This window comes from Gymnoscopelus microlampas (genome assembly GCF_963454915.1).
Source record: "Gymnoscopelus microlampas genome assembly, contig: SCAFFOLD_52, whole genome shotgun sequence".
Classification (NCBI taxonomy): Eukaryota; Metazoa; Chordata; class Actinopteri; order Myctophiformes; family Myctophidae; genus Gymnoscopelus; species Gymnoscopelus microlampas.
The window spans coordinates 85,001-95,000 of record NW_028155753.1 but is presented as its reverse complement, the minus strand read 5'-3'; the positions used below and the strand labels follow the sequence as shown (position 1 = coordinate 95,000).

The 10,000-nt window shown below is 42.4% G+C and overlaps 1 protein-coding gene across 5 annotated transcripts in view; it reads left to right on the top strand.

Moving 5' to 3' along the window:
- Nucleotides 1-10,000, top strand: part of LOC311041292 (protein NLRC3-like) — a 109,956-nt gene that overhangs the window by 58,515 nt on the left and 41,441 nt on the right. The window lies entirely within an intron of this gene.

Here is a 10,000-nt window from a genome sequence, read left to right as displayed (position 1 = left end):
CGCTCATTTCAAGATGGTCCATCTGATCATGCGGTTTGTCTGATAGTTGCTCGTTATTTAGATTGACATTTCAGCGCAGCTGGTAGTTGTTTTTGTAGCATTGCCAGAGCAAATCGGTCCTGGGTTTGGTGCTTGTTATCTGAGGGAGAATCACCTTCCACAGCCCAGACCAACACCGCCCTGCAAAGACATCATTTTGTATTGAGTATGAGATTGAATTAAATGGGTTGTGTACATGGGTTTTACACATCCTTTAAAACACATGCTGCAATAGTTCTTCAAAACGAAAAAACATCACATGGATGCACCTGGGACGTATCATCAGTGTTGTAGCCTGGGGTCATATGATTTTTCGGGTCTCGCAACATACACCCTCGCCCAGGTGACCCAGCCAGGGTTGATCAAGCCCCGACTTACGTCCCAGGTAGCTACCCACGGTCAGTCCTAAATAGGGAAAGACAGGGCTACTCAATACGCTTGTCCGAAACTACTCTGCCAGGAATGGGGGAGAGGAGAGGCTCTGGCACGTGGAGGGACTAGGCTCTGTGGATGGCCTCCTAGCCGGGCTCCTCCTCCGTCTCACCAGGTCCAGGACCTGAGCGTTGCACCAGACTCCCCCGCTCCAAACATTTCATTCTGGTGTGATGGTGTCTTGGCCCGTGGTGGTACTGCAGGTTCCCTTTGCGGCTTGCTTGAATGGCCCTCCTAAAGGCCTCACCGTGGATTTGTTGGTCTTCTTCCTCACGGAAGACACAGACTGGGGCGCCAACCCAAACTGCTCCCGGATGCCGTCTACATTCCGGCTGTCACGTGTCTCTCCGGTGGTCACCAATCTATTCCTGGTTGTCACGTAGTCTATAAATAGAATAACTATAACGAAAAAACATCACATGGATGCACCTGGGACGTATCATCAGTGTTGTAGCCCTTCTTCAACTACTTAATCCCTATTTATTTTATTTTTTTCAAATTGCAAGAAAGATATTTCAAAAATAGCCGATCTACAAGCTCACTCACAAGTTTGTAGATCGGTTCAAAGTGTTGTCTTGCGTTATGTTGGAAATGGGGATCCATTTAAACAGTAGTCTTTCTGACCAGGGTGTCAACCTGGCAGGGAAATGGCATGGACCTCTGCATAGTTTGTAATGAATTCAGGACCCCTGTTATGTCCTCATCAGTAGGGTTTAACACCGGGATTCCCGCGATGCGGGCACTTGTAGACATCTTGGCTCTTATGTAATGTATAATGCATAATGTATTATAAGGCACAAAGATCAGTAATAAAAAGAAAAAGCTTACCTTTAGCTGTAGCGCCAACACGCAAGTCTTCATCAGACGCACTCTCCTCCTCCTCCTCCTCCTCCTCCCCACGACAACGCCCTTGCTGTGGTCTCCCTGTAAATTACAGGAATACATAATTACCATACAATACATATTACAACACTTTTTTTGTATTTGTGTGGGGGGGTTCCAAATGGATCCTTAGATTTCATCTCACATGTGTAGGGAAATTATCTTTTTGTTCTTACCACGAGCTGTACTGGCAAAAAACAACAACTCTTCATCAGGTGATAGTGCACCCTCCGCACCCTCCTCCTCCTCCTCACGACGACGCCCCTTCCCTTGCTATGGTCTACCTGTAAATTACAGAAATACATAATTACCATATAATACATATTACACTTTTTTTGTATTTGTGTGTGGGGGGGGGGGGGGGGGAGGGGGGGGGGGTCCAAATGGAACCTTACATTTCATCTCAGATGTGCAGGGAAATAACTTTTTGTTCTTACCACGAGCTGTTCTGGCAACTCCCAACTCTTCATCAGCAGGTAGTGGGCCATCCTCCTCCTCACTGTCCTCCTCACTGAACTCAGAGTCTAAAATCAGAGTAAAATATTGGTAGGTAAATATGATGTCCACAAAATCACAAATTTCAGGCATTAGCAGACACTCTTATCTATATCTGAATCCCCAAAAACACACACACACACACACACACACACACACACACACACACACACACACACACACACACACACACACACACACACACACACACACACACAAATGATCTCTCTATAACAAAAAACTGTCAATTACTCCTAAGAGCTTGTAGATCTGCTATTTTTGAAAAATCTTAGACAGACAGACACACACACACAAAAATGATCTCTCTATAACAAAAAAACTGTCAATTACTCCTAAGAGCTTGTAGATCTGCTATTTTTGAAAAATCTTTGACAGACAGACAGACAGAATCTCAAACACGATAAAAATGTACTAAAATTGTCTTAGTTAGTTATGCAGGGACCCTCAGGGTCACACACACACACACACACACACACACACACACACACACACACACACACACACACACACACACACACACACACACAATGATCTCTCTATAACAAAAAAAATCACACCCTGTGTGAAGGAAGCGGTGCCTTTGGGGCGGGGCTTCACTCATTTCAGTTCGTCCCTATTGGTGGTCTGAGTCCACTTACCAAATTTGTATTTGGTAGCATACTGCAAACTGGAATAATGGCTGTTTAAAGCCCAGCCAATGGGCAGACAGAGGGGGCGGGGCTTAAGTAATTACAGTTTGTCCCTATTGGTGGTTTTAGTCCATGTCCAAAATTTGTACTCCGTAGCATGCTGCGAACTTGAGTTGTTTAAAGGCTAATGGCTGTTTAAAGGCCAGCCAATGGGAAGACAGAGGAGGCGGGGCTTGAGCAATTCATGCTCGGCCCGTATTGGTGGTCTAAGTCCACATACGAAATTTGTACTTGGTGGCATGCTGCAAACTGGAGTTATAGCTGTTTAAAATCCCGTGCTCATACGGGCGGACGTCCCTGGGGGTCCCTGGACCCCCCTTTGATAACCGGTGGCACGTGTGGCAAATGAGAGGAGAGATGGCATAGGCAATCTCCAAGTCCGTGTGTGTGTGTGTGCGTGTGTTTGTATGTGTTGCTTCTTTGCCGTGCTCATCCCGGGCTCATACGGACACACAGACGGACACACAGACGGACACACAGACGGACACACGGACACACAGACGGAAACACAGACACACAGACACCGAGTCAAAGCCACGTATAGAGCGGTTGGCACCGCTAAAAACTGTCAATTACTCCTAAGAGCTTGTAGATCTGCTATTTTTGAAAAATCTTAGACAGACAGACAGACACACACACACACAAAAATCTGATCTCTCTATAACAAAAAACTGTCAATTACTCCTAAGAGCTTGTAGATGTGCTATTTTTGAAAAATATTTGACAGACAGACAGACAGAATCTCAAACACCCTCAGGGTTCCTTGGGGGGGGGTCAAATGGACCCATACAGCCAGGTCTAGAGTGTACAAATAGAACCAAATGGACCCTTACAGGTCAATAATCTGAGAGTGTATGCCCCATTATGAGCTTGTAGATCTGCTATTTTTGAAAAATGTGCACAAATCTTTCAACATACTTTCATGTTACATGGACAACTGTAGACAGACAGACAGACAGACAGAGACAGACAGAGACAGACAGACAGACAGACAGACAGACAGACAGACAGATAGAATCGTCTTACCACTGCTGTCTGGGAAAGAACGTAGTCTGCTCTGCGTGTCGTCCTCCACTCTCTCGTAGGGAAGCCATTCATCACAATCCGACTCCATGTCCGTGTCGGACGGATCGGACTGAGATTTCTGACTGTTGAATGGACTCTCCAGAACCTCACGTCGACTTATCGTCAGCCTGACACTGCGACGGAGACAATCGATCGGTTCAGCATTTTCCTCACAGCCAGAGACCTCCGAGTCTGTCTCTTCTACGGGCACCAAGGCAACGGGCGCGGAGGCTCCGGTCACCGGCACCTCGACGCGACGGAACGCCTCCTGGATGGTCTGCTGACGCATCCCGGTACTGGCCCGGCTGGGCCCAGCGACGGGATCGCCGTCGCCGACAGAAGCCGCTTGCCTGCCCCCGAGGGAGGCTGAGCGCCGCTTGCGCTTCTTGACTGGCTGCTTGGCAGGCATGTCCTGTGTGTGTGTGTGTAGCTGTCCCCAAGCTGACCCCATGACATGATGTCGGGGGTATTTGATCACAGAAGCCCTAATAAGTTGTTTTGTCACGTGGTTCGTGCATCAAAGAAGCCCCGATGATTTGTTTCCCCACGCTCTGTGTGTGTTTGTGTGTGTGTGTTCCCACGAGTTGTTTTGATCACGTGGTCGACGGCGGCTATGATCATCACAGAATGTTTATGTATGACTGACACAGAAGCACTCTAACTCGAAATAAGATGTTTTTGATTTTAGGTCACCCTGACTTTTGATGGCATGATTTCATGTTTTTTTTCATGATAGAAGCCCCAAATTTTGTCACAGGCTGGGGAAGAGTTTCATCTAGTGGAAACACAAACAAAAAAAAAAAAAGCTCCATTTTTTTTCCCGGACGTATTTTACGTTCAGTGGCACTCAGGGCGTTTGTTAGAACGGACGTATTTTACGTCCAGTGACTCTAAATGAGTTAATAGTACAACTATCCCACCCAGGTTCGAAAGATTGCCAGACATTTCCGAAGGTCTCCTCGTTCCAACGAGATACTACAGGCTTACGTCAAAGAAGATTTGGGAAAAGAATTGAAGCTCCATCTACACTGTCGCACAAGGTGGGACAGTGTGAGTGACATGGTGGACCGTTACATTATGCTGCATCGACCCGTTTCCAAAGCACTGATTGACGTCCAGCCAGCGCTGATTGTCAAAGATGATGAGTTATCCAGCCTTCAGGAATTGTGTTGAATATTTGTTTAGGTACCTGCAAAACCCAGTCATTGTGACTACAGGAGATGTGCCGTTCGCTATGCCCTCCAAAAATACCAGAACCCCAACCACCTGATGAGGGAACGGAATCAGAAGAGCAGAGTCAGACTACCGTGAGCCTACAAGCCCACCTGCAGCAAGAAATCGATGCGTGCATGAAAGGCCCAGACTTTGAGGAAAAGACTGGTAATGACCTGCAGAAAATCCTTTCGAAGGAATTTGCGCTCTTCGATGCAACCAAAGTTCGGCCCGAAAATCTCCAACACCTCTACTTGGCTCTTGGGACCATTCAGCCAACATCCATGGAAGCTGAGCGAGCCTTTTCAGTGTGTGGGATTTGTATTTCCAAACTGAGAAACAGACTGAGCGACAAATCAATCAATGCACTTTGCTTCCTCAAATCCCACTTCCTCAAATCCCGCAGGGAAGAGAAATAAAGTAATCAAGTGAGCCTGTTTAATTGCCTAATTTATTATGTTATATAGGTTATACAGTAGGAGGTATTTATTAGTTTAAAATGTTTTTCGTTCAAGAAAAAGCATGTTCATGTTCAAGAGATTTCTCTCCTGTGTGAATCCATCTGTTGAAATTAAGAGTTGCATTTATATTTGCCACATGCAACTTCAGTTTTTCCATTCCCCTGTATCAATCCTTGTGGATGTCATTTGCTCATGTGTATCTTCAGATTACTATTTAGTGAAAATCTTTTCCCACAAACTATACAAGTAAAGGGTTTTTCACCTATATGAGCATTAATATGTTGTTTCAAATTATTCTTGTGATTAAACAGTTTTCCACACTGTGTACAAGTAAAGACCCTCCACTGCACCTGTATGAATAAAGTTCATTCAAGTGTATGAATGAATGAATGAATGATTTATTTTCGTGTCCGGCTGCCTTTCACAGCCCATCCCTTACGGGATTATTCAGACACATCAAACAATGTTTCCAGTGCCAACATGCTAACACAAAATAAAAATAAAAATAAAATAAAAATAATAATAATAATAAATAATACATAATAATAAACAAAATCAATAATTACCACACTGTGTACATAACACTGATCAGAATTACAATTTAGTAATCTAGTTTTCAAACTAGAGAGTGGAGGGCAAGAGAGAGAGAGAGAGAGAGAGAGAGAGAGAGAGAGAGAGAGAGAGAGAGAGAGAGAGAGAGAGAGAGAGAGAGAGAGAGAGAGAGAGAGAGAATGAACAGAAGACAGACTTGAATGTTTAGCTTGGACAATACTGTTAACTCAAATATTGTATTTTCAATACAAGTAACTCAAGGATTGGGGGTGAGAACACGTTGGTATAATCCGTCACAGTGTAACTATGCATAAGTTGCATGTTTTCTTCGGGTTCCAGGCTTTATGGATAAAATTTGAAATTGCGAATGTGTGGTTATCAAATAAATATTTAACTAAATTATTATTATCCAGGGACAGACCTACATGTACTTTGTCAAATAGATGTTTTCTTAAATCATGATAAAATGGGCAGTACAATAGAAAGTGGGTTTCGTCCTCCACTTCACCAAGGTCACAATAGCCACATAGTCTTTGTTCTACTTCTGTTCCAACGTACCGTCCTGTTTCAATATGTAGTGGCAATATTCCCGAGCGAAACTGTGCACACAGAGATCACTGACTCTTAGATAGATCATACACAACATATTTTTCAAATTCATACACAGTTTTAAGCTGACAATATGTACGTAGTTTAGGTTTGTCATTGATTTCTTCCAACCATTTAGCTCTATATTTCATCATGGCCAGTTCCTTGAACATCCCCACATTCACCCTCCGCCTGTGGATGTAGAGATGTTCAAGTCCATGCTCCTGGAGAAGATCTGACACTTCCAGTGCCCAATAACCTCCTATTAAAATATCCCACCTGAAAATTCTACTTGTCACTCTGTCATCTGGCAAGTCAAGCATTCTGTTCCACAGGTTTATCACATTAATCTTCCACCTAACTTCACACGGTATCCATCCCATGTCACCATTAACGGCAAATTTGTGAACTCCCAGAAAATATCTAATGGCCCTATTATGCACACTTACACTTTTGTTAAAGTACCTGAAACCCTAATCCAAGATAGGACAAACACATGACTGGTATAACTGAGTATATGTAGCGTATCCCATATGTATCTTAAGACTTTGGTTTTTCCAATAATACCTCCTTGAGCTCTACTTGCCGAGTCTGCTAGCACTGATGTCCCGTGTAAAAATGACATATGTTCATCAAAGAAAAGTCCAAGGTATTTATACTTGCTTGTGAATTCAAGTTTGTTACAGCCAAAGTGAAATTGATATTTACTTCTTTTCCTACCAGGTTTTCTAAATTCCATAACCTCTGTCTTTTTTGGGTTAATAGAAAGGCACCATTTCTTACACCAACCATCAGCGCAAGTTAACATTTTCTGCAGGTCATCTTCATTCTCGGCCATAAAAATTAAATCATCTGCATAAAGCAAAGTACTCACTTTCTCTTCTCCACATGTTATTCCCACTCCCATCTGTTTTATTTCCTTTGCCAAGTCATTTATAAAAATAGAAAAGAGAGTTGGGGAAAGCGAATGTCCTTGTTTCACCCCTGATGGTGTGGGGAACCATGTGGTATAAAATTAATTTAGCTTGACACAGGCCACAGGTGCTTTATAAATGGACTGGATAGCGGAATAAAATGTACCATTAATTCCTGTTGTAAGCAGCCTAAATAAAAGAAGATCTCTATCAACAAAATCAAAAGCCTTTTGGAAATCAATAAAACATGCAAAGGTTGATTTATGTTCCTGCATTCTATTTCTAATTATAGTACATACTGTGTGTATGTGATCTATGCAGGCCCTTTTTTTTACGAAAACCATTTTGTTCATCTTCCAAAAGGTGATTATGTTCCAAGAATGCCATCAACCTACGATTTAAAAGAGAAGAGTACAATTTATAAACTGTGCTAAGTAAACTAATACCTCTGTAATTTAATGGTACCCTTGGATCATCTTTAGAAGACTTAGGTATTGGATTTATAATGGATATCAGCCAGATGGAAGGCAAAATACCAGAATTAAAACAGCATTTAAATAAACGATATAGCACATCAGACAATTTAGGTGATTTAAGCACCTCATTGTACAGCTCTTCAATACCCAGAGCTTTTACTCTTTTAGCCATGTCAATTGCTTGTTGAATCTCCTCCCTACTCAACTCTCTGTTCAACTCATTGTCACTGTGTTGTTCCTCTAAGTTTCTCTTCTGTGAACATATCTCAGCATAAAAGCTCTCGTCAAAACCGATTTAATTTTTTTTTAAAAGACCAGAGAATCCCTTCTCCCATTCCCCAAGCACAGTCTCTCTGTCTGAGGACAACTCTTGCCCTTGCCAAACTTCCATAGGAATCTCCCTATGCCGTTTGTGGCCCAGTTTGTTAATCTCACTCCAGAAACACTGAGGGTTGTTAGATTGAGTGTGTTCTAGATTCATTGATAGGCCTCTCTGGTACCTCCTTTTGTACAGTCTGAGCTTCTTGTCAAACATATATTGTTTACTTTTAAATGCACTTCTGCTTTGGATTCTTTGGTCTTTTCCTTCAGAACGTAAATATTTTTTTTTCTGCATTACGCATCTCAGACCATAAGGTCCCCAATTCTTGGTTCCAATATGGCTTATGTGATTTATATGGCTTATAAGGTCCCTTCCTTTTGCTTTTATCATCTTTCCCTAGTTCTGTGTGAATCACTTTACACAATTCATCATACCACTTATCTAATTACGGGGACAGAGCTCTGCTCTGTACACGTATTGTTATTGGCAGTATTCTGTCACTTCTTCTTCTTCTTCTTCTTCTTCTTCTTCTTCTGCCACTTTTCGCAGTTCTGGCTGAACCGCGCTGTCGCTTTTTATGAAACTCGGCCATATGGTAGATGGTCATGAAAAACGATCAAAAAATAATTCTCACAATCTTTCGTCCAAAGGTGGCGCTATAGCACTCAATTGAAAATGCCAACTTTGACCAGGTACAACTCATGCCCTGTTTGACCTACAGCCATGAAACTTGGATACACATATGCGTCTCCTCATGCTGAACAACTTTCACACTCTGACTTTTGACCTCTGACCTTTAGATCTCCCACCATTTTGAATTATATGAAAAACAGTCATTGGCTCCTAACTTCTGCATTTTTTCACTTATGGAAAATCCGTTGGAAATTTTTGTAGAAAGTGTCCAAAGTTCAAGTGTGAAACGTTTCGTGCAGATTGCTCAAAAATTCCAGGAGGAGATAGATTTTAACTATTACAGTTTTATGAAAATTATTCATCTGTGCCTAAAACATACATGCAGACTCACATTTCTTTGAAACTTTGCAGCAATTTTTTGAAAAGGCAGACTTTAAACAGGCATAAGTCATGCCTCGTTTGGCCGAAAGTCGTGAAACTTGCTTACACATGTGCCTTGACTCATGAGGAACACACGTATCGATTTGACCATTAAGCTCCGCCCTTAGATTTTCCGCAATTTTGAGCAGTTTGAAAAATACTTGTTTTTGCCAGTTCTGGCTTAACCGTGCATACGCTTTTTACGAAACTCGGCCATATGGTAGATGCTCATGAAAAACTACCAAGAAATAATTCTCACACTCATTCGTCAAAGGGTGGCGCTATAGCACTCAATTGAAAGTGCCAACTTTGAACAGGTACAACTCATGCCCTGTTTGACCTACAACCATGAAACTTCGATACACACATGCGTCTCTTCATGCCCGACAACTTTCGTGGTCTGACTTTTGACCTCTGACCTTTAGATCGCCCACCATTTTGAATTATATGAAAAACAGTCATTGGCTCCTAACTTCTGCATTTTTTCACTTATGGAAAATCCGTTGGAAATTTTTGTAGGCAGTGGTCCAAAGTTCATGTGTAAAATGTTTCGTGCAGATTGCTCAAAAATCCCAGGAGGAGATAGATTTTAACTATTACAGTTTTATGAAAATGATTCATCTGTGCCTAAAACATACATGCAGACTCACATTTCTTTGAAACTTGGCAGAAATGTACAGGGTCATTCCAAATATCACTGAAACCAATCTCACTCCAATTGGCCAAAAGGGGGCGCTATAGCAATTTTTTGAAAAGGCGGACTTTAAACAGGCATAAGTCATGCCTCGTTTGGCCGAAA